Source organism: Rhinolophus sinicus, linkage group LG06, assembly GCF_036562045.2.
Source record: "Rhinolophus sinicus isolate RSC01 linkage group LG06, ASM3656204v1, whole genome shotgun sequence".
NCBI lineage: Eukaryota > Metazoa > Chordata > Mammalia > Chiroptera > Rhinolophidae > Rhinolophus > Rhinolophus sinicus.
In genome coordinates, this window is record NC_133756.1 from 91211440 (window position 1) to 91234589 (window position 23150).

At 39.9% G+C, this 23150-nt stretch overlaps 1 protein-coding gene across 3 annotated transcripts in view; it reads right to left on the bottom strand.

Moving 5' to 3' along the window:
• Positions 1 to 23150, bottom strand: part of EXPH5 (exophilin 5) — a 72645-nt gene that overhangs the window by 46614 nt on the left and 2881 nt on the right. The window contains exon 1 of one of the 3 annotated variants that reach the window (XM_019718718.2): positions 7579 to 8195. The exons of the other annotated variants lie outside the window; for them this stretch is intronic. The gene's annotated coding sequence lies outside the window, so the exon portion shown is untranslated. Of the gene's footprint in view, positions 1 to 7578; positions 8196 to 23150 lie in introns of those variants that run through there. 3 annotated transcript variants of the gene reach the window in all.

The following is a 23150-nucleotide window of genomic DNA, read 5'->3' on the forward strand; positions in this document are numbered from 1 at the left end:
GTAAAGCCTATTAGATCTTCAAATTTACTCTGTTGAATTTTGTTGTTGAACACCCCATAACCAGAGATATTGCAATGTGTGCATATGTCCACCTACGTAGCATTTTAAAGCAGGGGTAACAGGCTATTATACTGAAAACCAGCCTGTCTGTTTTAGCTGAAGATAAAATCAAGAGATTCCACGTATCCAAGAGAACTGTTAAAAGACTAATCAGAACATGCTTGGTAGGATTTATAAAATCAAACTGAAAAAAGCCAAAGCCTTTCCCTTATGTTTTCTTTTCATTTCATAGTTTCCAGTCTTCCAGTTTAAGGCTTTAGCCCATTTTAGGTTGATTTTTGTGTATGGTATAAGATAAGGGTCCAGTTTCATTCTTTTGCATGTAGATATCCAGTTTTCCCAACACCATTTGTTGAAAAGACTATGTTTTCTCCATTGTGTATTCTTGGCACCCTTGTCAAAGATCAGTTGACATGTATGCATGAATTTATTTCTTGGCTCTCTATTCTGTTCCATTTGTCTAATCTTTATGTGAGTACCATATTGTTTTAATTACTGTAGCTTTGTAACATATTCTGAAATCAGGAAGTGGGATGTGATTTCATGGATATGACAACAAAAGCAAAAATAGACAAGTGGGTCTATATCACACTAAAAACCTTCAGCACAGCAAATGAAACAATAGGGTGAAAACGCAACCTGTGGAATAGGAGAAAATAGATGCAAACTAAATCTCTGATAAAGGGTTAATTTCTAAAATATATAAGGACCTCCTACAACTCAATAGCAAATAAATAACCTGATTTAAAAATGGGCTAAAGACTTGAATAGACATGTCTCCAAAGAAGGCATACAAATTGCTCAATGTCAATAATCATCAGGTAAATGCAAATCAAAACCACAATGAGATATTACCTCTTACTCATTAGGATGGCTATTATAAAAAAAAAAAAAAAAAGAGAGAGAGAGAAACTGTTGGCAAGAATGAGAAAATTTTAACCCTTGTACACTGTTGATGCGAATGCAAAATGACATAGCTACTATGAAAAACAGTATGGAGATTCCCCAAAAATTTAAAAATAGAACTATCATATGGTCCAGCAATTCCACTTCTGGAAATATATCTGAAGGAAATGAAAACACTAGGTCTAAGAGCTATCTATACATTCATGTTCACAGCAGCATTATTCACAATGGTAAAGATGTAGAAACAATCCATCAGTAGATGAAGGAATAAATAAATAAAATATGGTATATATTTACAATGGAATATCATTCAGCCTTTGAAAAGAAGGAAATCCTACAATATGCAACAATGGTGGATGAACCTTGCAGAAATTATGCTAAGTGAAATAAGCCAGTCACAAAAGGACAAATACTGCATGATTCCATGATATGAGGTTTCTAAAATAGTCAGACTCGTAGTAGCAAAGAATAGAATGGTGGCTGTCAGGGGTTGGGGAGAGGGAAATGGGGAGTTGCTAATCAACAGGTATAAAATTTCAGTTGTGCATGAATGAATAAGTTCTGCTCTACAACACTGCACCTATAGATAACAGTGCTGTGTTTTGCACTGAAAAATCTGTTAAGAGGGTAGATCTCATGTTCAATGTTCACACACACACACACACACACACACACACACACCCCCAAAGCCCTCGTGTTAGGGTTACAAGTCCCCTTATCCACATTGAGTCAGAAGACTGAGACAGTGGGAGTCTTTCTTTAGAGAGAGGGCTTCAACAATACCACTGAAAGAGCTTAGTATATACCCTTTACAGTTTTGGGGAAAAGCTGGCTGTTGTTTGACTCTTGCCCTAGAAGTGTAAGTTTGAGAAATGGGGCCAGCCAGCCCAGAGTGAAGAAGTAAAGGCAGATTGTTTGGCTGGTAATCAGTCCTTGCTTCCAGGGCTTCTCAGGCAGAAAGGGTGTGCATGTTTCCCATGGACAAAGTGTGGGCCACAGGAGAGTCTGAGGAGATGTGGGCTTCTCTCACATGAGAGCTGGCTCAAGAGGTGTAGAGACTTAAGAGGCTGTGGGTAAACCACTGGATTCCTAGGAACATTGTGGGGTTGGCAGAGAGCAGGGGAGAGCACATCCCATCAAGAGAGCTGCAGAACAGTGCCTGACTATGGATGCATCTCTGAAAACCCCACATGATCACCTAAGAGGCAAATTTAAACATCTGTCCGACCAGAGAGTGTGAAGCCACCCTACAGCCATCCCAGTCAAGCAAGAGCTTTTCAGCATATTGTATGTCCCTTAAGCCACCCCCTCCAAACCAAACTTGTACCTCTCCTCCCATCCACACTCCACTTCAACTCTGAAATAGCCAAAAACCACCATCGAGGGAGTGAAGAGGCAGAGGCTTGTGGGGAAAGGGAGGATCAGATCCCTCCTCACTGTTACAGGCTTCTCACTGCAGCAAGCGCTGGCTGTGTGAGGGCCAATGGCTGCTGCTCTGAGTGAAGCTGAATTAACTGGGGACTGGACGATCGAATTATCGGACTGAATTGAGACTGTGTTTTGTGTCTCCCAGTGACCAAACGACTTTTATTACCTAAGAGTGAGCAGAAAAGTCATGGGACTGCCCGCATTTAATTCAGTAGCATTTAAAGGCAAAACTGAAGATGTTTTCTGGTTATATTATTATCATATATATGAGTCCTGCTCATTCAACATGCCAGTTATACATGTATGAATTTAAAAAATGTTTTTATACTATAAATACTGTTTTGCAGTCAACATTTCCCACTTAGCATTATACTAAGAATGCTGTGTTACACCAATGTTATTTTACCATTGTATCTTTATGCCATAGTATATGTACGTACTCCCATATTATTAGATACATCAGCTGTTTCTAATTTTTTATAGCTATATTGTTGAAATGAACTTGCTTCAGAACTAGCATGGTACACAACTCTGATAAATTTCTTAGCATAAATTTCCTTGAAATAGAATCACCAGGCGAAGATGAACATGTTTTCATGACTTATGAAACACATCGCCAAATTGCCCTGGAGAAAGGTTACATTACACCAAATTTTTCTCCAACCATCAGATTCCATATGAGGACTAATTTTCCCATGCTCTTGCCAACATTAGGTATTATTGTTCTTATTAATCTTTGCTAATCTGATCCCTAATAAGCAAAAACATGGGTCTTTTCATTTAAAAAATTCTTTGAGTACTAGAGAGGTTGAACATTATTTCATGTTTATTGGATATGCGTCATTTTTTATGACTTAATCTGCTCAAAACCTTTGCTTATTATTTTAACCAGGTGTCACTGAAAATATTAGTTCTTTGAAGTTGAAGGCAAAGGGCCAAAAGGATGGCAGAATTGGCAACTCTTGGTGTTTGTTTCAAAGTGGAGTGCACAGACTGGTCTGTGTGTCACTAAGCAGGGCACTGAAAATGCCGCGGAGCAGTGCTGAGTGCTGTCTGCAGCGCACCTCATCCTCGGGGTTATTTGCCTCCTATTGTTCTTGCTTCTGTTCAAGTTGCAGGGCTAAGTACAAAGAGAGGTATAATGTGGCCGAACAAACCAGACACCATTGTGTCTAATACTATCTTCATCTTTTCCCAGCCAGTTGTCCCAAACTGGCATGGTTGCATAAAATCACTGTCTGAGCTCATGTGAGGGTGCTGGGCCTGGATGGTGGGAAGAATCAGATGGGTTCTAATCCCTTTGTTACTTGGGCTGATCGAATGACATCTATGTTTCTCATGCTCCTCATCTTTAAAACTCAGTTCTTTATGACCAGACCCCACGCTTACCTATCTGGACTTGCTTCCCATTAACCTCTCATTTAAATCCTAGGTGCCAACCATTCCAAACTCTGTGCCATGCATGCTTCCTAGGTCTTTTTCCAAGTTACTCTTCCTCCTTACACAATCTTTTCCCACAATCTAACTCAGGGCTGGAACTTAGCTAAAAGATTGAAAAGTGGTATTTGAGTGAAAAAAAGATGAATTCAGTTAAACTATAATGAGCATTTAAATTTGTAAGAGAGATTTGAAGACGCTGGGAAATTTAAGATCTAACAGTGGGAAAAGATATGTATAAAATAGCTGTGATATATAACACAGGACATGGTAGATCATTAAAAGAGAAAATTTCTCTACCTACAATACTTCTGACACTAACTATTTTGGAATCAGTGCAGATCCCACAGGTTAAGGGTTCAGTCCCACAAAACTGACCCCATTTTAGATACCAATCTCAAGTCCAGGCCTCCAGTACTTCTGATTGACCAACTGGCTATAAACTGGAGGTTCCCATGACCTCCTCTTTAGGTTTAATAATTTTCTAGAACAGCTCACAGGTAAATAGCTTATGTGCTCTGACCAATTTATTACTGAGGCTATTTTAAAGGATAAAAATGAATAGCCAGGTATGAAGAGATACATAGGACAAGGTCCAGAAAGGTCCTGAGCACAGCAGCTTCTGTCCCTGTGGAGTTTGGGTTATGCCACCCTCCTGACACATGGACATATTCATGTCCACCAGCCCAGAAGCTCTCTGAACTTGGTTGTTTAGGGTTTTATGGAGGCTTCCTTATGTAGGCATGGTTGATTCAATCATTGGCCACTGTTGATGAAGTCAATCTCCAGCTTCCCTCTTTTCCCCTTGGAGGTCAGGGAGTGGGGCTAAAAGTTCCAACCCCTCTGATCACCTAGTTAGTTCCTCTGGAAACCAGACCCCATCCTCCAAGACTCACCTCATTAGCGTAAACTCAAGTGTGGTTGAAAGGGGCTTATGAATAAGGAAAGATACTCCTCTCACCTCTACCATTCAGGAAATTTCAGAGGTTTAGAAAGGCAGGAACTGGCAACAAAGATCAAATATATATATATATTGTCTCATATATATATCCCAAAAGGTATACACATTTTAAGACAGGAAAAAACTATTAAAACTGTAATACTCAATATATACCAATAACAAAAGATGAATATAAGTCATACAAGTCACGTGTATACATTTTTTGGCACCCCCAGTGTATGTGTGTGTGTGTGTCTGTGTGTATTTCTTATTATATCACAATCATATAATAGAAACCAAGACTCTTGCTTTGGGATCATAAATAAGATTGATTCTGGCTAAGGCCTGAGAAAGCATTCGTGAAGATGGGTCCTAAAGGACAGGTAGTGTAACCACAGAACCAGCTCAAAGTGCTCCTATCCTGTTTAACAAGACACTTTTTTGCTTTTCAGAGACAACAGACCAAAACCACAAGTCATGCAGCAGAGGAGAGAACTTTGACCTCCACTGCACTTGGAATTAAAGGCTTACACTCCTCCCCCGCCCCCCCCAACCCCTAACCAAAAGACTGGGACAGAACCTGAACTTGAACACCAGAACCCTTGCAGAAGTGAATGGTCTATTGTCCTGGAAGATGCGGTGCTGACACCCTTGTACCATAAATGCCAAGTTTCAAGTCTTCCAATAAAAACTTGCCCCACCAGCACTTCCGCATACCTGTTTCCCGACCCCTGAAAAACACTTAACCTAGTCCAGGGAGCAAGATGGATTTTAGGCACTATTAGGTCTCCCATCTTCTTAGGAACCTTCTTAGGAAAAACCTTTAACCTTCCCCTAACTACCTAAAAGAATTTAGATAGAGGACCTGCTCCAGGAAGGGAGCTACTGTGTTTCCCCGAAAATAAGACCGGGTCTTATATTAAGGTTTGCTCCAAAAGACGCATTAGGGTTTATGTTCAGGGGATGTCATCCTGAAAAATCATGCTGGGGTTTATTTTCTGGTTAGCTCTTATTTTGGGGGAAACACGGTATCATCAAAGGTAACTAGTCGAATATGAACTAGCGTGTGATAGGGAGGAAGTCTCCTTTGATCCAAGTCCTCTCTGTGTCTCATTGTTAAAGAGGACCCAGGATTTCTTTTCCAAACACTTGCTTTTCATCTCCATGTGAATTGCCTTCCTGCCCTTTGAAGTCCCAACCCCATTTCTCCTTAGCTCCTTGGCAAATAAACCTTAACTGCCCGATTTGTCCTCTGGTCCCATATTCTTAGTCATATATATATATATATATATATATATATATATATATATATAATAATTTGTTTATTTCCCCCTGTTAATTTGCCTTGTGTCAATTTGATTACTAGACTAGCCAGAAGAATTTAGAAGGGTAGAAGTAAAATTATTTTCCTCCCCAATAGTTTGTTTTTGTTTTGTTTGTTTGTTGCAAGGGGTCATAGGACATTTTTATTTGCTGGCCTTGCATCAAGAGAAATTGTCCAAATTTACTCATGGAGATCCACCACTATCTATTAATATTTTCATTGCTGCCCTGTGTCATTGAGCTATAAATAAGAATCCCTAAAACTCTGAAAATCTCTCAATTCCTTGGTAGATACACACAGATAGTATTGAGAAGCCTCACTGCTAAGGCCATGCAAGTCTTCTGGAGGCTTTCTATGCTCTCATGTAAAGAACAGGGCTTGGACGGAAAGCTAAAGATTTCATTTTGTGGCTTTATGCCTGTCACTCACAGAAACACCAACACATTTGGCGATTAATTGCTCCCTGATTTAGCAGATTCACCTAAAAGCCTGAGATACAGAGAAAGGTGTCACAACCCTTTAATACATAGTTAACTTCTGTTTTATCGAAATGATTTTGTATTGCTCTGCTATTTATCGTTTACAGAATAAAAAAAGAAAAAAGTTCATCTAAATTTTATTCTCTGTGTGCAAGGTTGTTAAAAGTTAGTGAACATTTAGTAGAAGATACTGAAGGTGAACAGATCCCTGAAAGGAGGAGGGAAGGAATTCAGGTGTGATGGAATGCTCTAGCAAGCCAGCAGTAACCCACAGTACACAAACACAAGTCCTTCTCTTAAGGACTTTAGCTCCCAATATTGTCATTAATAGCGATTCTGAATTGAAGACTTACATACTCCAGCTACTGTTTAAAGTTCAGTAAGTATGTTATGTAGAATTGGTTCAGTGGAACTGTTAACAAGCCATAATTGCAAGTCATTCTCCCCTTATCCACCTTCCACTTATCTACATCCAATTACCTTTAAGGCCAGTCTTTTTATGAAGGCTTTCATAATAATTTCAGCTCCCATCCATATTTCTCTCACTCCAAAAACCTAGTCTCTTTGCCACCCATTAGGCACTTAGTCATGTGTAGTCTCACAATAATATTTAAATTTTCATGCCCTGTCATTCCCAAATAGATTATCAATTTTTTGAGTTCTACACTTTGCATTTACCATAGCAGACTGTATAGCCCATAAAACAGTAGGTCCTGAAAATATTTGTTAAGTATCTCTTATTTTAATAAAATTGAAAAGATCACTTATCCTGATCCCCCGAAGATGTTGGGATTTATTTAAGTAAACTCCCACCAAGATAATTATCTTGGAAAGGGGGTATCTTTTTCATTTATCACTGTGCCACCTGAAGATAACATTCTCAGCCTTGCTGCTGGCTTTGAACCCAGAGCTGTGCATTCAATATAGTCAAGCAAATTTTGGAATATCAGGGCCAAATGATCTCTCTGCCAGGGGCTTTATTTATCCTGTGCATAGCAGCTTACCTGGTGGGTGCTGGGTAGCACACGGTAGAATGATGGCTTTGCCTCTCTCCTCAGTGACTCTGGACAAGCTTCCAAACCAAGGTCACCGTGCCCTAAGCTGGTGGGCAGGGCACACCGAAGACAGAGAATCCCTCACTTGCTGACGCTGAAATAAACTTCTGCTGACCCCGGAACGAAGAGGAGGGTGCTGCTGAAAAGCCCGCTTGCTGAAAAGCCCGCTTGCCGCTACTTTACAGGGGTAAACAGCCACTTGAAATGAAATGTCTTGTTTTTTTTGTTTTTGCAGGGGGAAAAGGGTGTTTCAATGATCAGTTGGTCTTAATTATTTTTGCTTTGAGAAGGAGAGAGATAAAGCTCCTGACAGAATTCCAAAGCTGAAAGGGAGGAAATGAAACCACTTGCGGTTGCATCTGGCTGGCTATGCACCTGCTGTCTGGCAGGCTGTTCACCTCGGCTTGCCCGGTGGTGTCCCTGTGGGCCAATCAGTCCCTCTGATATTGTCAGGTGGCTGCTTTCGGCTTCTCCCCAGAAGTCCTTTTCCAGACCATCTGGAGCTGGGGAACAAGTTTCAACTTGCCTGGCCAGAATTCTGCTTTGAAATCTGCCCACTCCTCACTTCATTCCCAATCCTGGTCACAGGCCAAAAACTTGACCTTAATTGCCAAGCAGTAACATTCATCAAGAGGTAATATATCTAAATGTTTAAAAGTTGATAGGAATTTATGTTCTTTAATATTCAGAAATATTACCTCACCCTGGACTCACAAAGTGTAGAGTCCACTTGAATCCACCACTTTCAGTGTAAACAGTAGGTCAAATGTCAAAACTCATCAAAGCCAGAACCTGAGTTCATGTTAATGTTCCTTTCTCCCTCCTCCAGCCAATCAGGCACTAAGTCCTACGAGTTTAACTTTCCACATATTTCTTGAATCACTCCCCTCCTCTTCATCTCTAGTCAAGTCCCTAAACATATCTTTCTTTTAATCCAGGCTTCACCCTATACCCAGAGCCATCCACCTAAGAAGCGAATCTGACAGTGTCACTCTGTTGCTCTAAGCATTTCAGAGGCTCCTCCTCTTCTCCAGTTTGTATCAAGCTGTCTTGTCAGTCATTGCCTCTCACTTTGCATTCTGGTGTGATGCTGATGGTCCTGCACCTCCACCATAGTCTTTCCACCTTTGTGCCTTACTTAATGCTGTTCACTCCATTTGGAACACCCTTTCCTTCTTTATTCACCCCACACCTCCTTTAAGACTCAGTTTACCATCATTTCGTCCAGCAATTCTTCCTTGAGACCTCATATAGGGTTAAATTACCTCTGTATCCCTGTGTGTAACTATCTTATCATCTGCTGCATTATGGTGGCTATACTGTTTCTAAACCAGTCTCCCTCACTCCACTGAGAGGTGTAGAGAGTATTTTTGTATCTCTGGTACTAGGTTCATAGCAGGATCTCAATGTAGCTGCTAAATAAATGAGTGATGCATAACAGAAATGTTGTTGAATTGTGATATGGAAAAAAAAATATCTATCCTGTGGGGCTCTCACTCTAGCGAGGAACACTGATGTACCCAGAGCTCTGACCCCGATGCTGTGAGGTACTGTGAGGAGGGTCCAGAGGCTGGCAACAGGGTCCAAAGACAGTTGCCTTAATGCCACAAATGGAAGAGCTTGTTGTATCTGGCAGCTCCACGAGAAAAAGGGTGAAATTGCAGTGCTGCTCCCAATACTTAATTCTGACGGTTGATTGATGACTACTTGCTTCACAGGAAGGAAGGCAGATGCAAGCCAAAGGTGTACTAGGGACCTGGCTTACCTCCCCAAGAGACCCAGGTCCCTGGAGGTGTAGAAACTTCAATATTTAGCTGGCTGCCACCTGTGAGTGGCAGCTCAGAGATAAGCTGAGAGTAGAAAGGTATTTTAATTATTTTAATGATAAAACTATAATTGTTGTTTTGGAGCACTGTTAGAAAATTATGGCATTTACACTACTTGTTATTTGGTTTTTAGGCACACGCAAATTGTTTATAATAACAATTTTACATTTATGTATCACTTCGTTCCTGTGATCTCCTTAAGGATGTGAGAAGCACAGAACAAGGTATTATAAGTTGACACATGGGGGAAGTGAAAAAAAAGCTGGGGAAGAAACTGGAACCAGAGCTCAGTAAAAAGTGGGTGTACAAAGTGTTAGGTAGAGCTAGGTGAGGGTGGGTCCAGTGTGACTTTGAAGGTGAGATACTTACCCTGGAGGGAATATGTTACTCATAAACCTTTTAAAACGTTTTGCCTGGATGGCAGTGGCAAAGCAATTAAACGGCTTTCGACAGACATGACATAATTTATTGGCCTTTCCAGTTGTCTTCAGTGGAGCCTGTGCTATAGCATAACCTACAACTAAGAATGCACTTTGGGGGGCGGTGGGGCAGGGGTTTGCTGAGCATAGGGGAGAAACTGATATCTTTAAGGAAGAAGAGACAGCAACAAGTAGACCAGAGAGAGTGGAGGGGTGAGCAGACCCTCCCTAACATACTCCTCCATGAGGAAGGACATTGTCAGAAATCTCCTGACCAGCTGAGTTTGCCCCAGTGTTTTTTTCTACTCTGAGGAGTGACGCACCAATACCCACTACTAAAAATAAACAAAACAAAAAAAACCCAGAACAAAACAAAGAAACAAAAGTACCCTCTACATAGGGGGCAACTTTCAGCAATCAGAGTTCTCACTTGGCCTTTGGTGATTCTGAAGGGGAGATGTGAATGGAAGCTCAAGTGTAAATGTAGTAATTCAGCCAGCATCTTAGACCTACCCTCAAATATACATAGTCCAGAAAGTCATTTTTATATAGCATCTGGAAGAAAAGAAGAGAACCATACATGGCAATTTTTAAAATACGTTGTAGAAAGTTCTGCAGTTCAAAAGCCCAAAGATGGAAAAACAAAACAAAAACAAAACAAAAAAAAACCCACGAAGAAACACCCTAAAAAAACCTGTCTTGCCATCTGGGCTCTGACACAATTTAAATCAAAATGCTGGCTGTTTAGGGGATTTAATTAAAACCAGTAAGATTTTCCAGGCCTTCTGGGAGTCTCTGAGCATTCTGTCTTCAGAGCTACTTGGGAATGGAGATCCTGCAGTGAAGCTCTGTTACACCGACAGCACTTGGGCCTCTTAGATGTGAGCTTATCTGGGGTGAGGCTAATGGAGACCCTGGAGGGCCTCAATCTGACCCCCACACTGCCATTGCCATTGTCACTCACATGCTCTCTTCATTGCTATTTAACTCCCTTAAAGCCAAAGTAATAACTTCCCTTTGAGGCTGCACATTTTCACACAACCCCATTGCCCGGTGTCTGGCAGCTCCACGAGAAAAAGGGTGGAGATCACTTCACCTGTAGAGCCACAGGAGTGCTGCAGGGGACAGTTGGAGTCCTATGTCCTAGTCCCATGCGCACCCCGGGGTTTAACTATGGTCTCAGTCTCTTTGAGGAAAGAGAAAAATAAGGATAATGTCTCATCTGGGAAAAATGATGATAACAGTATCTGTTCTTTCTACCTTAAAGGATATTTGAGGGGATCAAATGACCATGGTAGGCATATACAGAGGGTGCCAAAAAAAGAATACACATTTTAAGAAAGGAAAACACTATATTAAAATTGTAATACAATGAAAGACACTAGCATTCATTGATTAACGCCATCTTTTGAGCGAATGTCATACTACACACATTGCTACCATAATTCAATTCAACTTCGAAAAGCAATACATGGATAACATCTCTTAAAATGTGTACATTTTTTGGCACCCCCAGTATTTAAGTATTACATATATTTAATAAGTCACCAGTCAAGTATTCCTGAATAATCACAGGTCAGCAGAGAGAGACACGTAATTCCTCCTTCTTTTGGACAATTTGTACTGAAACCGGCTGCTTTACCCTTTCAGAAACTTTTTGGGCCCTTTCTCCATATTGCCCTTCTTCAGCCACTTCCTATTTCCTCACATTGAACATAAGCATTCAATAGCCAATGTGAAGAAGCTATGACTAGAGTTGGGTTCAAGGAAATGAGTTCACAAGGCCAGGATCTAATCAGCTTGTGGATATTACAGCATTTGTGTTTATGTATAACCCACACTTTGTGGGCAGTAAAACAAAATAAAAACAACAAAAAGTAAAAAGCAATTCTTCTAGTTGCCAGGCTAAACAGCTCCAGGCACAAAAGGTCCTTTTGATCCTGCTAAGCAATTTTAAAGTGGGAAAGTACTAGAAACAAAGTTTATTACATGTACATCAGGCATAGCCCTCTTGATTGTTCTTTGCTAGGACTCCGGGCTTTCCCCTCCCAAACCACAGGGTTTCCTGGGAAATCCATACTCCCTCAACTTGTACAAAAGCTTGGAGTATAGGAAAGATGCGACAGGTGAAGTCAGTGCCCAAGGCCCAGGCAGCCAGGATGGGATCCCTTACTGCACACCACAGTCCTCTGGGGAGCTTATAAAGAAGCACCTGTGCCCATCCTGATCACAGACCAATTAAGCTGGAATGTCCAGGTGGGGCCTGGCATTGCTAGTTTTGAGAGTTCCTCAGATAGTTGTCATTTCAGCCAGGGTTGAGAAGCTCTGTCTTAACAGAGTCTGTGGGCTAAGACCTGACATCACAGAAAGCAGGAAGACACACCAAATGTATCTCAGTGCACAGGTGGACACAGAGAGAGGAGACGCAAAGTGAGTACAGTGAAAGGTGAATCTCAGTGCCGGCCACACCAACATTATATCACTTTTGGCTGAACTGGATGGTCTATAGCCCCTGCTTAGAAAACCTAGCACTTAAGCTTTCCCCCAGGCAGTGCTACAGATTTGATGCCTGACCCTAGTGCAGCCCATCCACAGGTTGGCTAGAGATGCATCAGGTGAGCTGGCATGGATAGCCATGAGCATCAGAATCTGGACCAGATACTGTGGAATGAATCGGCCAGTTGAAGAACGCAGCAGCACGATGAGAGGAAATCAAAGGCATCCTGGGAGAAGGAGGGTGTGGGCTGTGACATGCAAGCAGAGTGAGTAGCTGGTCCCCAGAACTTGGTTCTCCAAGTCCTTCAAATTCCAGTTTCAGTCCACATGGAACATTTTTGCAAAGCCCTCTCTACCTGTAGTGCCACCCAAAGACCCTGACTCACCCAAGCATGATGGAGACCACATAAAGAATATCCAGAGAGGTGGGGAGAAGCAGTAGCACAGAGAAACAAGCAGAACAGAGCAACTGCCAAAAGATGCAGAAGCATGAGAGAAATTGTAAAAGAGTACAGAATGGGCATGAACAACAGTGTAGGATGATGGGAAAGAAAACGAATGAGAATTTCCTGGCAGGGAAGCAAAGCCTTAGCAATATAAGGCAGTGAGAAAATACAGATTCTAAATGATGACAGAAAAGGACAACAGAGATGGAAGAGAAAGACGAGGACAAGAAATTGTTCTTCTCCTGCTCTGCTCTGTGCTGCTGGGAGATGACCTCTGCAAACCGCACTTCCCGGGCTGTCATTCACTACCCCTCAGCTGCTTCCAGCTGGCTGCAGCCAGGCGCTGGCAGGAGATTGGAGGGTGAGAAGAAGGGAGAAGTCAGAGTGTTTCTCCTCCTCCCTCTGTCTCATGTAGAACTTCTTGGCAGTGATTGTCTCTCCCATGTCTCCAAATCCCCAGGCAGGCCTGCCATGGTTCCAGTTTCTCTAGGGGGATCCTCGTCTCCGGGTTAGGATAACACCACCTGCTCCCCTTTCCTCTCCAACCAGTGGTATGCTAGAGCTGGTTTATACTGGCTCACAAGAGCAGGCTGTTAAATATTTAGGAATTTTGCAAGCTGCTGGTTAAACTGTTGCTAACTTCAGATTGGCCAACACTACAAATCAAGGCTTTTTTTTTTTTTTTTTTTTCCGGGAGAGCCGGTTACCAGTACACCACTGCCTCCAGGCTTTCTGCTGTTGCCAATCTCTGGTTTGCCTCACTGTCCCCTGATTGGTTTCTCTGCCTCTTTTTATCACCTTGTAATCGATTCATTGCACTACATTCTGTTTTGAATAAGGACATTCTGTTTTAAATAGTTTCAGTTTTCCTTGGGGAACCCTGATTAATATGCAGACAATGAGATCCCAAAGGGCTTTAGCAGTTCCCCTGTGAGCCATAAACATTAAATTCACAACATGTGAAGTTTTTGTTTTGCTTGTTTGTTTATCTAGCAATCCTGTTAATTGGTTATACATGCGATTAATTTTTAAAGCAAATTAATTTTGTTAAATGTTAAAAAGTTATAGCCTCCTAACAGGGTATTAATTTGACTAGCAACAGAACCAGATCTAAGTGATAACCAGGTCACTTGATGAAGATCTCAAGATAAATGGTCTACCCTCAATTGAATTTACTACCTGGCATACAAAATGGAAAGAGGAATGAAACTAAAACATAATCCATTAACTATGTGCACTTATATATGTGTAACAATCACACTTCTTGGTACAAAAGCCTTTTTCCTACAATTTCCCTCTTAGGTTTCATGAAAGCTAATGTAGCATTTGCTTTATCAACTCTTTGTTGTTGTTATTTGGTTGTTCAATGGTCCTTTCTCGAAAAGAAATAAACATGGGCCTTAGAAGCAGGTAGAAATAAATGGTACCAGGAAAATTTGCTAGGTATTTGGAAAAAACAATTTATATAATCATCCCAATGCATAGATAAAATATATATTGGGTCAATTAAAAAGTTAAAAATTTAAAAAAGATTTTAAAAACTAGAGGTGATTGTTGACCTAATCTCTACATGGGAAAAACCTTGTAATCTTAAAACCAAACAAGAAAATCTTTTTAACTTGGTACATGTCATTTTATTGTATAAAAATGAAACAAAAAAACCCTTCTATTTTCAGATAAATAGAAGTTAAAGGCAAACTAAAAACCAGGAATTATATTTGTAATAAACAGGACAAAAATTTCCAATTCGCTTGCAGCAAGGGGTACTCTTTTGAGCTGGTTCTGGTCAATGAGACATAAAGGGAAATCTACTGGGACGGCATCTGGGAGAGCTATTACTTCAATGATAAAAGGGACAGATGCAGATAGCTCTGCCCTATCCCTTTCTTCCTGTCTTGAACATGGATGCGATGTTTGCAGGAGTTGCAGACATCTTGCCTTGCAAATATACTAGCCTTACATCCTAAACCACTAAACCAGCTTGCAGTTGCCTACTTCCAGATGTCTTTTTATGTCAGGAAAATCTTATCCCCAATTTGTTAAACCCATGGTTAAATCTGTTATTTGTGATAAGAAGAATCCTGAATACAAATCCTCAAATATAAATGGGCAAAGATATGAATAGACAATTCATAAATCATGAAATGTAAATCAACAGTAAACATATGAAAAAAATTCAAATTCATTATAACCACAGTGTTAGAAATTAAATCAAATATATTAATCTTTTCTTTGCCTACAAAATTAGTAAAGATTTTTTTTAAATAATGACACCATCAAGTGCTGAGAAGGGCATGATAAAATAGGAGCCTTCCCACACTGCCAGTCAAGGCACATTTGGTAGAACATTTTTGGAAAGCAATTTGGTAACATGTAACAAGAATGTACAAAATATAGTATAAACTGATGATTTTTCTTTGTGTAATTCACCCTAGAGAGACCATTTAGATTGAATTTGGGATGTAAGAATGAAGGTTTGTCACAGGTTATATAGCATAGCTATAAGAAACAAAAATATAATTTAAAAAATTAAATGGTGGACAGGTAGCTCAGTTGGTTAGGGCGCGAGCTCTGGGCAACCGGGATTCTTGTTCGATTCCCACATGGGCCAGCAAGCTTCACCCTCCACAACCAGAATGAAGTCAATGAGCTGCCACTCAGCTCCTGGGTGGCCAAATGGCTCAGTTGGTTGGAGTACGGGCTCTCAACCACAGGGTTGCCCGTTTGACTCCCGCAAGGGATGGTGGGCTGTGCCCCCTGCAACTCACAACAGCAACTGGACCTGAAGCTGAGCTGTACCCTCCACAGCTAAGATTGAAGGGACAAGAACTTGACTTGGAAAAGTCCCAGAAGTACACACTTTTCCCCAATAAAGTCCTGTTCCTCTTCCCCAATAAAATCTTAAAAAATAAATAAATAAAGTGACTAAAATACTGAAATGACTAATTAAATTATAAATATGTACAGTGGAATAGTATGCAGCCGCAAAAATATTGATTATGAGTCTAATTAAAAAGGGTTATTTTTATGTTAGATATTATATAAATAAAAATAATATACACAGTATGATCACAACTGTATAGAGTGAACATGGATGAAAACAGTTTGATGGTTCCTAAAAAGCTAAATACAGAATTACCATAAGTCACAGTAATTCCACTCCTGGGTGTATACCCAGAAGAACTGAGAAGAGGTACTCAAACAAATCCTTATAGATAAATGTTCATACCATCACTATTCACAATAGCCAAAAGATGGAAAAAACCCACATGTTCATCCACAGAAGAATGAATAAACAAATTGTAGTATATACATACAAAGGAATATTATTCAGTCATGAAAAGAAACTAAGTAAAGATCTATGCTACAAGATGGATTAACCTCAAAAATCCAATGCTAAGTAAAGCAGACAGAAAAGGTTCTATATTGTATGATTCCATTTATATGAAACCTCCAGAATAGGTAAATCCACTGAGACAGAAAACAGATTGGTGGTTACCAGCAATTGGTGAGGAGGCAGGAATGGAGAGTCACTACTTATGGGATTTAATCTTGGGGTAATGAAAATGTTTCTAGCCTTGTGCCTAACTATCCTAGCACCATTTGTTGAAAGGACTACCCTGCATTGCATTTTCTTTGCATCTACGTAAAAAAAAAATCAATTGGCTGTATTTTTGGAGTCTATTTCAGGTTCTATTCTGTTCCATTAATCTGTATGTCTTTCCCTCCACAAATACTATGCTATCTTGATTGCTGAGGCTTTATAGTAAGTCTTAAAATCAAGTAGTGTGATTCTTCCAATTTTATTCTTCTTTCTCAAAATAATTTTGTCTGTTCAGTTCCTTTGTTCTTCCTTAAAAAGCTTACATTTAGATTTCTAATTGTTTATTGCTAGTAGAAACACAATAGATTTTTGTGTATTGATCTTGTGTCCTACCACCTTGTTAAATTCACTTATTAGTTCTAGGATTTTTTATTTTTTAATATATTTTCTAGGGGGGTTTTCTTTGTAGACAATCATGTCATCTGTAAATAGGGATAGTTTTATTTCTTCCTTTCTGATATGTATGCCTTTTATTTCTTTATCTTACCTAATACTTGCTAGGACCTAAAGTGTGGTGTTAAATAGGAGTGGTGAGATTGTACATCCTTGACTTGTTCCTGATCTGAGGAGGAAAGCATTCAGTCTTTCACCATTAGGTATGATGTTAGCTATAATTTATTTTGTAGATGTCTTTTATCAGGTTTTATTTCTTCCTTTTTGAGAGTTTGTGTGGGTTTTTTTTGTTTTGTTTTTATCATGAATGCATGTTGCATTTTGTCAAAAGTTTTTTCTGCATCATTTGATATGATCATGTATTTTTCTTCTTTAGACTGTTGATATAGTGGTTCACAGTAATTTATTTAAAATATTGAACCAGCCATACTCTTAAAGGTTATATTGTGTCCTCCAAAAAGGATACATTGGAGTCCTGACCCCTAGTTCCTCAGAATATGACCTTATTTGGACACAGGGTCTTTACAGAGGTAATCAAGTTATAATGAAGTCATTAGGGTGGGCCCTAATTCAATATGACTGGTGTCCTTATAAAAAAGGGAAATTTTGGACACAGAAACAGACAGCCACACAGGGAGAATGCTGTGTGAAGACTGATTTATTGTGCCACAACAAAGGAACTGCCAGAAGCTAGGAAAGAGACCTGGAACAGATTCTTCCCAAGTGCCTTCAGAAGGAGCATGTCCCTCCCTGACACCTGGAGAACAGATTTGGAGAACAGAGCAGTGGTTACCAGGTTACTCTCCCCTGCCCCTAGCCCCCTTCCTCCTTCAACTGCTATTAAATGCATTGTTTTAAAGTTGAAACAAAGGTAACTTTGATATAAATATAAAACACCATAACCTTTCTTTGGGAAGTGGGGAGTTTGGTCATTGTAGCCCCCAATTTCCTCTTTCATCATTAGAAAGTCTAACACTAGTGGAATGAGGAAGCTGGCTGCTGTGGTATGCTAAGGTGATATTTTAAGTACAGCCTTTAAATAGGGCCATTGGCAATGTCAACAAGGAAACATTCCTGAGAAGGGGAGTGAGGTGAGCCTATGGCTCTCAAATATCACAGCCTGTGCAGTAACTAATTGCAGAAAAATAGACTTGAATTCCTTCAGCAAGGCGCTCAGCCAGTTGATTTCAGTTTGAAGAACCAAGGATGCTAACAGAAAGAAAAATCTTTTCTGACTAACTTTAACCTGATCTTCTTTGTCCTTCATGTGATTTCTCCAGATCTTTCTTTCCCTTACTTTGTGTTCCCTCACAGAAGTTAAGGTCCACTTAATTAGAAATTGAGTACGTCCTAGGTGTGTGAGGCTCTCCATCCCCGAGACAATCCTTGACCACAGGATCTCAGGATTGATATACAGAAACCAAATTAGTCATTAATACATTAACACTACTAATATACAAGACATTATAGATCAAAAGACAAAAAATCATTAAGATTTTTTAAAAAATATCTTGAAAGTCATATATAGAAAGGTAAAAAAAGACAAACGTTTTGCATTTCTTTGTTATCTAAAGAAATGGTCATTTTAAAAAATAATCTGTGACAGTTGGAAGAAATTAAATAGCAACAGGATTGGAGTCCCTTTAAATATCATGCCCAAGAGATAACCATCTTACCAGTTTTAGTATATCCTATAAAATGTATACATGTGTTTTGAAAACTGATGGTTACCTACAATTTTTCCTATATATGGCAAACACGACTAGTTTTCCCCCAACATTCACTACTTCAACTACTCTGCTCTTCCATGTTGGTGGTGTGGGTGAGTGAGAGGTCCTTGGCTGTGTTCGGGGCACTGGGCCAGGCAGAGTGGCTAAGGAGAGCTGGGGGCAGGCTAGACAGGGGCTCTGAGGAGTGAAAGGAGTCTTTCACTTATTCAATTAGCAGTGATGTGTAAACCTGAAGGTGAGCACAGTGGGGAAGCACACTGCCTGCTTCTTTTTCAGTCTCTTCACCACTAGACTGTGAGCTTCTTGAGACTGGTTAGGAGGGAGAGAGTTTGGAAGTGATGAGACTGAGGTGCTAATTAACATCTTAACAAAAGATGTCATTTGTCTCACTGACCCCATTTGTCTCACTAATTTCCTTAGTAATAGCATCCCCAACTCTCAGGTGGGCACTTGACTACCGAGAATTGTGTGTTCTCTACTTCATGGTCATTGGAAGCACGAGGAGTTTTAAAGTGAAAAGATGCCAGTGTTGGTTGTATTACAAGCTAGATAGGCAAAGAGAGGGTAATCACTCCTTTGTACTTCATTCTAGAGGCAGTACTATACAGCGATTAAGTTCAGATGGAGTTCACAAATCCACGACTTCCTAGCAGTATTATCTCAGTCAAGTTACTTATCCTCTTTAAGTTTCCTCTGTAGAATGATTTTTTTAAAAAAATCCCTTAACTCATTAGGTTGTTGTGAATTAGATGAGAGAATGCACATTAAGAGTTTAGCACAGAACAAGTGCTCAACAAATATTAGCTGTTACCACTGTTGTTATTAGCTTTGAAAAAGAAAAATACCTGCTTTATCAGATTAGGATGAGGATAAAAACAAACAGATATGGAAGACTTTAAAAGCTAAGAGTTTTAACGTCACAAAGCCTTTTTAGGACACTGCTCCCCAAACATTGGGATATGGAACTGGAATATAATAGTAGTTCCACGTGTATTGCCCACGGAGACCAATCCATAGGCGTAAGTAAATAAAAGAGTGTGTCTGAGAGAAAGATCTCCTCTTGGTTTAAAGGAATTGACTAAATTGGATATTATTGGAAAGTGCAGACACCTCAGAGATCCATGATGTTAACCTCATACCTGCTATATTATCAGAACACTCAAGTCTCTAGGGATGCCTGTGACTTCCAGGCAGTTCTCAGGGTCCCTTCACCATGCCACATAGGGCTACTTGAGGACAAGCTACATTTATATGAACACGTCATCATGCAGGATTTACCACCAACCAAAAACTTTCATAGACTGAAGCCATTTGGGGCCGAATCTATGTTTTATTCTCCGCTGCATCCTCAGGGCTAACACAGTGTCTGGCACATAGTAGATGCCCAATAAATAAGCATCTGATGTTTCTTGCAAGTTTGTTTCATAGGCTGGGAGAGGGAGGAGTAGCAGAGAGCTTAGGAGAAGCAGGAGACTTGTGTACCGGCTTTTAATCTCTGCAGAATGCTGCAGCTTCCACCAGCTACGCACCATTTCACCATTTTGATATATACATTCACCCTTAGAACTGAACCACGCCTCAAGGACACTACTGTAAATCAGAAACAACTAAATTCTGGAAAACTCTCCTGGGCTATAGTCTTGCCATTGAGCAAAGGTAGTCTAAATCTAGGCATGCCATTTTTCATCTTGATTACACATCTTATACTTTATAAGTTTTCTGCAAGAGGGAAGATAAACATTATTGATATTTCTTCTGTGAGCTGACTAGTTGATATAATCTCTTGGTACTTCCCATTTCAGTTACATTTATGAGATGGAGATGGGTGGGGTGGGGGGTAGAGGTGGGGGTGATAGGTAGGTAGCTGTGTTTTCCAAAGACTTGTAAAAAGTAAGCCGCTTTTCAGAATCAAAAAATTGTGATTCAATTCTCAGCCATTTTTCTTCCCTGTGAGTAGAACCACAAACTGTGCAAGGCTGAGAAGTTATGCCCAAGTGAATACTTCCAGGAAAAATCCTTTCCACAATCCAACAAAAAGTGGAACTGTCAGATTGGAATTTAAATGGTAATTTCTACCTCTTCAAGTGGCTCTCAGAGTGTTTCTATAGCGTGTTTCCCCGAGAGTAAGACCTAGCCAGACAATCATCTCTAATGCGTCTTTTGGAGCAAAAATTAATATAAGAACCAGTCTTATTTTACTATAAGACCGGGTCTATAATGTAATGTAATGTAATGTAATGTAATGTAATGTAATGTAATGTAATGTAATGTAATAATATAATATAATATAATATAATATAATATAATATAATATAATATAATATAATAATATAATACAATACTGTGTCTTATATTAATTTTTGCTCCAAAAGACGCATTAGAGCTGATTGTCTGGCTAGGTCTTACTTTCCGGGAAACACCATCACACACATCCCAGACTCACAGAATAGAATAAATGTAACAAATTATAATGCATTACAGGGTTCAAAGGTGGGAGAAATCCTGTCTGGCTAGGCAATGAGAAGAAAGTGAAACAAACTGAGTGAGGAGCGGGGAAAGTAGCTAGAGACTGCAGAAGCCTCTGACTCCAGCCAGTGCAGACCATTAATTCCTTCATCAGGTGTTTGCTGGAGGCCTATTATATGCAGGCACCTTGCCCATCTGTCCCTGGTGTCCCCTGTCCTCTAAGCCACAAAAAAATCCGATCCCCTACTCCTCATCTGCCTTCCCAGAGCCTCCTGAGGTGGTATGTGCTCAGCATTCCTGCTGGCCTGCCATGCATCCTCTCCCCTAGATCTGACTTTCCATCTTGGCAGTGTTGGGCTTACGGGCAGGAGATAGGCTCTCCCAGCTGTCAGGGCAAGTCCATGCCTTTTGCAAACATTTACTGAATGTTCACCAAATGCCGGAAGCTGCATCAGACCCTAGAGATTCATCAAAAGGAGAAGCACAGATTTTTGCCCATTTGCTTTTAGTTGCTGTACATATGCACGGGTACCCTGAAGTGCAATAGTAACGTAGGAACTATTTTGTGTTCTGCTTTTTCACAGAACAATGCGGCATACGCATTTCCCCACATGATAAGCTTGAGGTGTCTACACAACAACCAAGGTAGTCAGAAATACAGAACTGAAATATCACACTGGGTGAGATATAATTATCTCTTTATAATTGTCCTTTGTAATGACTGTGCTCTTATTGGCTATTTAGATTTGAAATTTCCCACTGTTTTGCTATTATAGGTAATATTGCAATAAATATCTGAGAGCATATTTCTTATTTTTCCTCTACTAAATTATTTCCTCAGGGGAAAATATGGTATTGAGGAAAGAATATAGGCTTTGGAGCCAGACAGATTTGGGTTTGAATTCTAGCTCTGCCACTTATTAGCTGTGTGACCTTGGGCAAGTTCCTTAACCTCGCTAAATTTCAGTTTCCCTTCTATACAAAGTCATTAATAATACTCACTCCAAGGGATGATTGTGAGGATTATTCAATGCTGTTGGGTAAAATAGTTTTGAGATAGATCTGTATTTGAATTCTGGCTCTGCTACTTAACTTGGACAAGACATTCAATCTTTGTGAGTTGCCTCCTTTTCTGTGAAATGGAAATTAAAGTATGTACCTAATGAGGTTATTGGGAGGATTAATTAGACATATATATGTATATATACGTTTATGTATGTATATACCTGGGTAAACATACATACATGTTTAGTACAGTGCCTAGTCTAGTATACAATAAGGGACCAATAAATGCTAGCTGTTATTACTATTACATAAAAAGGCAGAACTTAATAAATGTTGTTGGGGCCATCTTCTCCACCTCAATCCCCTACTCATGAGAAATAGCCAAGAATTGGACAACTGGATCAAGGGTGAGGCATATCTTTATAGGTATTGCCGTATTGTTCACCAAGAGGACTGTATTTAATTTTCAATGCCACTAATGATATGCTGAACCCATCCGTTTCATTCCAACCCCCACAACTTTTTCTTAATGTTATTTTTAAAGGCGCAAGATGGTATCTTGGGGTTACTTCAATTTCCATTTCTTTATTACTGTGAGGAGGAACATTTTCCTGTATGTTTATGTTTTGTTTATAGTTTGGATATCCTAGCATGAATGATTTCTTTCTATCTTTTGCCTATTTATCAGTGTGAATCTTGGTTTTTTCTTAAAAATTTGAATAAACTTTATCGTATATTAGAAGCACTGTAATATTTAATGCAAATACTTTCCTAGTAAGCTGCAGCCAGATGAGGTCTGGTACTGATGAGGGAGGATCAGGAGAAAGTTCTGTGGGTTCAGGAGCATTTCTGTGAGTGGGACTGTTGTCTCCTGCGTGGTGAACTCAACTATTCTCAGGCCTTCAACATCCATCTCTGTCTGGACATCCGTGGCCTTGCATGACATTGTAGTTCTTTATTTCTGACTATAAAGGATTTCTTCTGGGTGGTCTCATAGACACCTCAGTCCTGGCATAGATATAACTGAACTCATCAGTTGTCCCCCAACCAGCAAACTTGTTAAACTTCCCCTTTTGGTCCCTTATTGTCCTAGCCAGGAGATTTTGAGACTGTTTCTCAATATAGTAAGAAGGCCT